The sequence below is a fragment of the Callorhinus ursinus genome, unplaced genomic scaffold, assembly GCF_003265705.2.
Source record: "Callorhinus ursinus isolate GAN/ISIS: 27379988/994484 unplaced genomic scaffold, GSC_fseal_2.0 scaffold4, whole genome shotgun sequence".
Lineage (NCBI taxonomy): Eukaryota > Metazoa > Chordata > Mammalia > Carnivora > Otariidae > Callorhinus > Callorhinus ursinus.
This window is the reverse complement of record NW_027397066.1, coordinates 61102043-61111679: the sequence shown is the minus strand read 5'-3', so window position 1 is coordinate 61111679 and position 9637 is coordinate 61102043. Positions and strand designations below refer to the sequence as shown.

The following is a 9637-nucleotide window of genomic DNA, read 5'->3' as shown; positions in this document are numbered from 1 at the left end:
CGCTCAACCTAGGCTCCCGGGAACTTTGGCAGGCGGAAGAATCCTTTGTCTTCAGTCTATGACAAGAGTGGAAAAAAATCTCAACTATTCGGCTGTGTAGCATCATTCAAGCATGCCTTAATGGGGAAGGTCTAATGAGGAATGTGGTCTTTGAAAAATCTCGCTTTAAAAAACTCCCAAAGCATTCTCAACTGTACAAGTCCACACAATTATAATTAATAGGATTCAAACCATAAACCAGAGATTATGTTACTATTTTACCCAGTTTGATGGCCACGGATGCTTCTTTTCTTTACTGGTTCTGTTCAAAGAGATCTTGGCCTGTTATTATAATCAAATGTGTAGGAGAAAACATCCCTATTCTTCGTGGATTCTATGTAGGTAGCAGGAATAAGAGAATAAAAGAAAAGCCAATTTTAAACTACCAAATGAACCACAGCTGCCCTCGGCCCTTTCCAATCCCCATGCTTCCTCTCCTGCTGTTGACCTATTAATGGATTCCTGCTCTTGGGTTTAACTCAACTTTTGGAGGGGAGCTGGTTCCAGTTTGAACAGTTGGAACAGCCTTTGAAGGTAACCAGAGCTCCTTCCCAAAAACAGGACACAGGTTTCTAGCAGGTAAAATTCACTTAAGATTATTCTTCTATCATCATTCCTAAAGAAATTCAAGAACATTCACCCTAACATTGTACTTCAAGCATGGTTACAATATTTCGAATTTTTTTTTCATCCAACAAGAAGCCATAACTTTATTAATGATAGAAAGAGTACAAATTTCAAACAAAGCTGCAGTTATTCTTTTGAAACACCAAAAAAAGTCCTCGTTTTCAGATGGTTACATTGTTAATTCCATAATAGCATTTATAATATCATTACTGTTGTTCTTCAGGGCTCGGACTGCCTTTGCTCTTGACACATTTGCTTGTGACATGACCAATTCTATGTCCTTAACCTCTACACCGGTTTCATCAACCTCTTCTTCTTCACTTTCCTCTTGTACAGTTGGAGTCTGTGTGTTTTCTTGAATGTTTGAGACAGCTTCACCTTGAACTTTGAATTTCTCAGCAGCTGCTAGTTGTGCTTGCTGAGATAAATCCTCGATCTTGGCTTCCCCAAAAACTATGTAGGTATCTGAAGCTGGGCTCTTGTAGACATCTGGTTTTGTGATGACAAAGAGGATATTCTTAGATTTCTGGATAGTGACTCTTGTAACCCCTGTAACCTGTCGAAGACCCAGTTTGGACATAGCCTTCCGTGCCTTCTTTTCACTCTGGCTCTGTTTTGCTTTACTGACTGGTTCTTCATCGATTTCAGCAGCTGCTGCCAGCTGGGCCTGTTGTGTGGTTGCCTATGTGGAATCCTGTTCCTCAAACTCTGGTACTGATTCATCACTGTCAGATTCTGTTCCAGACCCTGTCTCAGCCTGGGGCTGTGGCAACTCCTGCCCTGTAGCAGGGACGGTTTCTGTGGCTTCAACAGGCATTTTGTGAGGGGAACGCGGAACCAAGATGGCGGCAGAAAGAGAGCGAGAGCATGACCAATATTTCGAATTTAAAAAAAAAAAAGACAAAGAGGGCTAAAATACTTCAAAAGTGTGTGTGTGATATAGTATGTGAATTATATCTCAATAAAATTGTTATTTTTTAAGTATATGTGTAGTTGAAAGGGGGAAAGGATGAATAAAGATGACAAAAGATAGAATTTTTCTGATTTTGGGCGCCTGGGTGGCTCAGATGGTTAAGCGTCTGCCTTCGGCTCAGGTCATGATCCCGGGGTCCTGGGATCGAGTCCCGCATCAGGCTCCCTGCTCCTTGGGAGCCTGCTTCTCCCTCTGCTTCTCTCTCTCTCTCTCCCTCTGTCTCTCATGAATGAATAAATAAAATCTTAAAAAAAAAAAAGAATTTTTCTGATTTTAACAAGTCATCACTAGAGGGGGGGTGATGGGAACTTACTTCTTAATCAGTACAGAGTTGTAGTTTGGAACGATGAAAAAGTTCTGAAGATGGATAGTGGTGATGGTTGCACAACAATATGAATGTACCAAAAATTGCTGAATTGTACACTTAAAAAATGGTTAAAATGGTAAATATTATATGTGTATATTTTACAATTTAAAAAAAGTCATCACTGTTATTTTAATTAACAAAACCATGACTACAACAAGACTACATGCTTGTTCTAGAAACCTCAGAATAAGAAATGAAAAAAAGAGGAAAATATAAATCACTTAAAATCCCACTATCCAGACACAATCATTTTTAATACTTTCCTATCTATAGTCTCCTAAATTTTATCAAAAACATGTAAGTAAATTAAACTGGAGTTGTACTAGCAATATTATTTACCAATGTATTTTTCACTAAAAATAAATACAAATATATATATATCTTTCCATACCTATATAGAGATACACCTATATACATGTGTATATACATTATACATTACATCAGCATCAGAATTTTTAGTGGCCCTATGGTTTTGGACATTCAGATTTTTTTCCCAGCTTTTTGCTCTTTTAGATAACATATCAGTGAACAACCTTGTATATACATCTTGCGTGATTTTTTTTTTAGGATAAACCCAGAGTTATAAAATTGTTGAGTATGCATATTTTTTTAGAGTTAATACATGGTGCCCTCCAGAAACGATTCAACCAGTTTGTATTCCCATGGAAAACGTATGAAATTACTACTACCAACTGCATACTACCACTCTTCCTGATCTTTGTCAGGCTTACAGGTTTAAAAAAAGGTTTAAAATTTTTTAAAATTAAAAATTCCATCTCACTTCAATTTTTATTTCTTTAATTACAGGGGATTATAAATGCTTTTCCTAGACTCCTTGCTATTCTTTCCTTGTGAATTGCATGTTCATGTCCTTTGCCAATTTAGCTTTTATGTATAGCTTTTTCTTTTTAGTCTTATGTAAGAGCTTTCTTATATTAAGGACCTTACCCTATTTATCATATAATTTTATTTTATGGAGCTTTTGCCATATAGATATTTTCAATTTTTTTAACATAATCAAACCTATCACCCTTTTTTTCCCATAGAATTTTTGCCTTTATCATGTTTTGCTTCCTCCAAATAACAAATATATTTTTTAAAGATTTTATTTATTTATTTGGGAGAGAGAATGAGAGAGAGAATGAGAGGGGGGAGGGTCAGAGGGAGAAGCAGACTCCCTGCCAAGCAGGGAGCCCGATGCGGGACTCGACCCCAGGACTCCAGGATCATGACCTGAGCTGAAGGCAGTCGCTTAACCAACTGAGCCACCCAGGCGCCCCCAAATAACAAATATTTATCTATATTTTATTTTAGCACTTTTATAGATTTTTAAAAAGTGTGACATAATAGAGATCATATATGAAAAACTCACAACTAACATACATACTCAATGGGAAAAGACTGAAACTTTAACTTGAGGAATACAAATAAGAGAAAGATGCTCACTCTTGCCACTATTGTACAACATAATATTAGCCAGAGCAATTAAGCAAGAAAAAGAAATATAAAAGACATCCAAACTGGAATGGAAGAAGTAAAATTACCTGTCTGTAAATGACTTAGTCTTCTATATGGAATGCCACACGCACGCGCGCGCGCGCACATACACACACACACACACACACACACACACGCACACACACACACACAAAACCTGTTAGAACTAATAAATGAATTCATCAAGGCTGCAGGATACAAAATCAACATATAGCAATTACTGTTTCTGTGCACTAACAATGAAGATTCTGAAAAGGAAATTAAGAAAACAATTCTACTTACAAAAACATCAAAAGGAAAGCTATCTACAAATTCAGCGCAATCCCTATCAAATTCCAATGACGTTTTTTGCAGAACTAGAAAACTCTATCCTAAAATTCATATAGAATCTTAAGGGACCCCAAATAGCCGAAAAAATCTTTAAAAAGAAGGACACAATGGTAGATCTCACACTTCTTGATTTCAAAACTTACGGTGTTGAACCCAATGCTGATAAACATATAGACCAATGGAAAAGAAGAGGGAGCCCAGAAATAAACTCTCACATATATGGTCAAAGGATTTTAATTTGACCATTTAGTACTGAAAAGACAGTCTTTTTAATATATAATGTTAAGAAAACTAGATATTTACATGTAAAAGAATGAAGTTTAATCCTTGCTTTATGCTATATACAAAAATTAATTCAAAATAGATCAAAGATCTAAAGTAAAAACTGAAACTATGAAACTTAAAAGAAGATACAAAGAGAAAGCTTCATGACATTGACTTCAGTAATGATTTCTTAGATATGACACCAGAAGCACAGGCAAAATAAAAAAATAGTGTGCTTCATCAAAATTAAAAAATTTGTGTGTCACAGGACACTAGCAACAGAGTGAAAAGGCAAGCCACAGAAAGAGAGAAAAAAAATTGAAGCATATATCGGATAAGGGATTAATATCCAGAATATATATTTTTAAAACCACAACAACAAAAACCAAACAATCTAATTAAAAATTGGGTGGAAGAATTGAATAGACATTGAATATTGCTGTCTGTAAATGACTTAGTCTTCTATATGGAATATAGAAGACTTGAATAGACATTGCTCCCCCATTATTTCTTATTATTATTATTTGCTTTTTCATAGGGAAGATCCTGGCTTTTTAAAAAATTATCTTATATCCAGTCACCTTACTGAATTATTTTTCTAGTTATTCTACTATAAACTTTTTCCTTTTCCCTTTTTTTTTTTCTTTTTTAGACTTCTTCAAAGATTTAGGATTTCTGGTTGTGAAACTGCTGCTACATTGCAAAGCAAACATTCCCGGGCTTAGTACTATGAACTATTTTAAATATTTACTTTGTAGAGGAATTTTTTTCCCAGAAGAAAATGGCAAAAAATTGTATTTTTCTAAAGCCTCACTAGATTGCTTTCTAGTCTTTCTTTCATTATCACACTTCCTTATAACCAGTGATTTCCCCTACCAACAGCCCCAACCACCATCTCTTTTCTTCTGTGTCACTTATAAACTTTAGAAAAATCAAAAGTAAACTGTCAACAGGAAAATGTGATTTATACCATTCAAGAACACACTTCTGAATTAAGTCTAGTGCATGGGAGAGCTAGAAACCATAACAGAAAAAAAATAGTTATTGATTAGTTAATCACACAAGAGATATCCATCATCTCTTTCCACGAAGAGGCAGCCACTACACTTGAGCAATTATACATGTATGCATTCACTATAGATCCCTTGGATCTGAGAAAGTTTTGATCAGCAGTTACTAGAATGGAGGATGGCAGGGGATTTTGTAGACTTTTGAGAGACTCTTCCTTCCCCACCCCCACCTCTTCTCCCCCATGTCAAGGGTCCCCATTAGAAGTCAGAGTGGACAGCCAAGGCAGATACCGCAGGTCCCGGGGCACAACTGGGCATCATGGGTGATCAAGAAGCTCCTGCTCTCAGGTGACCCCATGCCCCCCCTCTGACCACAATGTGTAAGATGGCCCTTGTGAAATGCTTCTTTGCCTTCTTCATAATCTTACTAGTTTAGCAGCTTATTCACCTTTATAACCCTAATGGGGTAAGATTTCCCTAAATTTCCATAGTCTCAATGAATAAGAATTTCTTAAGCTTGAATTGCCAGCACACCTTACCCTTCTGTAACATAACATTTTTTTGGTCACAAAGTTAAATTCTTGTGTGTCCTCAAACTCCACTGAAGAATGAAATTCTATCCTCAGTAATTTAGCAAAAATTTTCATATTTTACATTATTTTGCTTTCCCAGGACACTGCAACTTCATTCCTCCAAAGACATGCAGCACACAAAACATGGGCAAAAAATTTTTTAAAAGATTTTATTTATTTATTTGTCAGAGAGAGAGAGAGCATAAGCAGGGGGAGTGGCAGGCAGAACAGGCAGAGGGAGAAACAGGCTCCTCATTGAGCAAGGAGCCCAATGCGGTACTCAATCCCAGGACCCTGGGATCATGACCTGAACCGAAGGCAGATGCTTAGCCAACTGAGCCCCCCAGGAGTCCCAAAACATGGGCAAAATTAAACATAGAGATTTAAGATCTTGATAATGAGAAAGGCATTCTTCATTCTTCCTTCAGAGAAAATCCTAGAATCCACTGCCTAGGTCTTCTGAATGTGGCATATTCTCTCTCATTCCCTAAATTGACTTATGAACAACATTTTGGATTGTCCTGTTTCTTTAAGTAATTAAGACTGCTATGCTTTCTAGACCTTCGTTTTGGTCATCTTCCTCTATTACTTTGAATTTCAGTAAGTTAAATCAATACATGATGAGTAATAATCTACTTTGTGATTCTTATTTACTTTCTATCTCTGGTTTTTTTTGTTCCTTCTCATTTTTTTTAAAGATTTTATTTATTCATTTGAGAGAGAGTGCACAAGCAGCGGGGAGGGGCAGAGGGGGAGCTCAATGTGGGCCTTGATTTCAGGACCCTGGGATCATGACCTGAGCCGAAGGCAGACACTAACCAACTGAGCTACCCAAGTGCCCTGTTCCTTCTCATTTCTTATTACCAGAATAAAAGTGGCTTTTTCTTTACCATTCAATGGTTTTTAATATAAAGAGTTGTGGAATCCTCACTGTGATCTACTTCAGAACATTTCCATGACCTCAGAAAGAAACTATGAACTCACAGTCACTCTCTATTCCCATCATTAGCCTCACGCAGAAAGAAATTTACTTTCTGTCTCTATAGATTTGCCTCTTTTGAATATCTCATATAAGTGGAATTGCATAATATATGTATTTGTGTGTGTGTCTGGGTTCTTTAACTGAGCATAATATTTTTGAGATTAATCAATACTGTAACACTTTTCAGTATTCAGTTCCATTTTTTTCTCAAATAGTATTCCATTGTATAGTGATACCATATTTTGTTTATCCAGTTGATGGACATTTGGATTTTTTTCCACTTTGTGACTACTGTAAATAGTGAGGGCACAAACATTTGAGTATGTCTTTTTACAGACATGTTTTCATTTCTCCTGGTTATATACTTAGAAGTGTAATTGTTGGGTGATAGGGTAACTCTGTTTTTAACATTTTAACATTTTAAAATTAAAAAAAACCCCACCATATGTTTTTCTAAAGTGGCTGCACCATTGTACATTCTCACTAGCAATGTATAGCAAGGTATATTTTTAACCTCCATGAAATGACAGCATAAATAGGACAAACCAAGGAACTTTGACTAAGAAGAATTTTTGCCCTGCTTGAGAGATGGGAAGATGGAGGATAATTTCCTTCTGTACCACTTTCTGAATCTATTTTCTATTCCACAGGCTCCCTGCAGTTTGAGGAGGCATAAATGTGTTCCACAATCAACACCATGAAGTTAAAATGAACACTGACTTGCCAAGACCCCCCTCATTATAATGAAATGCCCCTCCCTGTGCTCACATACACACAAACATGATTTTTAAAATTCCTTGTTAATTCCTACTCGTACAAAGAGGCAAATACCTTCCTCACTTGCTCTTTTTTAATAGAGTATAAGTTTATTGCTTTATTATTTAGAACTGAACTCTGAATAAACTGAAAAAAGGAATAATGCCTTTTGCATTGTTATATTCAAATTATGAATTGAGAAAAGAGAGGACTGGAAACATATTTCTTCTCTTGAGCATCCAATTTCAGATAGCTGACAACATGAATTATATTACATAAAATCTATTCATTATTCTAGCCATTCAAGATCAAGCTGAAGTTTAAGGCGGACTAATGGCTGTCACATGAAGCTACTGTTTGTCAGTCTTCAGTGAACTCAAGCAAAAAACAAAGAAACTGGGAAAGGACAACATAGTGAGTCAAAGAATATTCATATTGAGGGGAAACAGCTTCAAAAGAAGCTTCTTGTATTGAATTTGGCAGTGGTACAAGTTACTTTAAAACACTGTATTTTAGTGTTGAAAAGTTATCGCGTTACTTTGAAGTTGGGGTGGATTAGAAATTATATTTTATTGCTTGCTTAGGTGCCAAACCTCATTCCACTGCCATGGTATAATGTCAAATATGCTGGACTGAAAAACAATATGTTGTCCACTTTCTTCTTGCGCTATGTTTATCGTATGAACTGAGAAAGAAGAGAAGCAACATAAATAAAATTCTAGAAGAGAAACTATGCTCAGAGAGCTCCAAAAGAATCGGATATTTTTTCTCTCTGGCTCTTCTGCTCAGGGGAGCTCATTTTCCTTAACCAGTAATCTGTAGAGCCTAGAGAAGAAAGGAATCTACAGAACAAAAGAGACACTGGATTGTCCTCTCAGAGGGGAGGAGAAATTTTCTGGTGCTTGATTCATACTGATAAAAGAAGTGATGATTAAACCAGTGTGACTTCTCAACCCATTCAGCGGAGAAAGAGAAAGGCAGTCCTGGGAAGGGGTAGAAGATGAAAGAGATAATTTTAAAACATGCTATCCAAGAATGAATTTCTCCTTTTCTTAGCACCCAAAGAAACATAGGTCTACGATACTTCTGGAGCCCTCTGACTTGAATTCCATGGCAGAATGGAAAGACTGTAGACTTTGGAATCAGATCTACATTAGGCTTTAGGATCTAGCTCTTACTTAGTAGGCATTCCCCTAATGGTGGTCATCTTGGTTTGGGTTTCCCCAGAAGCAGACTCTGAGACGAGAAGTCAAACTCGAGTGAAGAAAACTGGAAACACTGGAAAACGAAGCACACTGAGAGGAAAGTGATAAGGGAGGCAAGAGAAGGAAGGCAGTCCACAGAGATGCCTTTTCAAGCAGCTACAACCATGAGCCAGTGCAGCTTACTTCTGCCGGGGCAACTCTAGGAGCTCGTGGAAACCACTCAGCTCAGAGTTCCCTATCCAAGGGATGAGCGAGCTGGGCCATATATCAACTCAACTCAGTCATAGGTTGAGTGTTGCTCCCCGAGTCCTTAAGCAGGTGGCAAAGGGGAAGCAAAATAAAGTCCTTAAGCCAAGAAATGTGGATGCTGACAGTTGGCAGTCAAGCCAACACACCCAGAAGTGAAAGGTGAGGGAATGTGATGTGGCAGTGGCTGGGTCAGCTTCAAGGGGTAGAAAAAGAAAGAGAGAGCACGTGCCCTTTGGGGGCAGAGACCTCATTTGCTGTTGTTTCCCCAATGCTGTCCTATTTTAGGCATTCGATAAATAATGTGTGGACTGAATATGTCAGTGAACACATGAAATAGCTTTAAATCCGGGCTCCAGCATTTATGAAAAACCTCTTTTTTCCCATGTCAAATCAAGTCTCATTCTATAAAATCACAAATAAAAGAACCTAACAGAGTATTAATTAACCCACAGCAGAAAATGAGTAAATAATAAATATTGTTACTATGTGTCCATTTCCTTCTTTCCACCTTGTGGTCCTCTCCGCTTTATTTTGCCTTCTTTTATAAAAAGGAAAGGTGACTGCAGTACTTCAGTGCCTGGTTTCAGAAATCTGCACTGCACCCGGCACACTGGAAGGGTCCACACCACACTTTCTTCGTGAAGGTCAAATGCATCTACTTACATATGTTTGGAAAGCTGTGATCGTAATTCTTTCAAGATACTGCCAGCAACCCATGTAATTGTAAATGGCGAGTCGAGAGCACCAGGATGCAACCGTAGTGCAA

At 37.3% G+C, this 9637-nt stretch overlaps 1 pseudogene; it reads right to left on the bottom strand.

Moving 5' to 3' along the window:
- Nucleotides 1–771: 771 nt before the first annotated feature.
- LOC112836015 (nascent polypeptide-associated complex subunit alpha pseudogene) lies at nt 772–1521 on the bottom strand (annotated as a pseudogene).
- Nucleotides 1522–9637: the final 8116 nt, after the last annotated feature.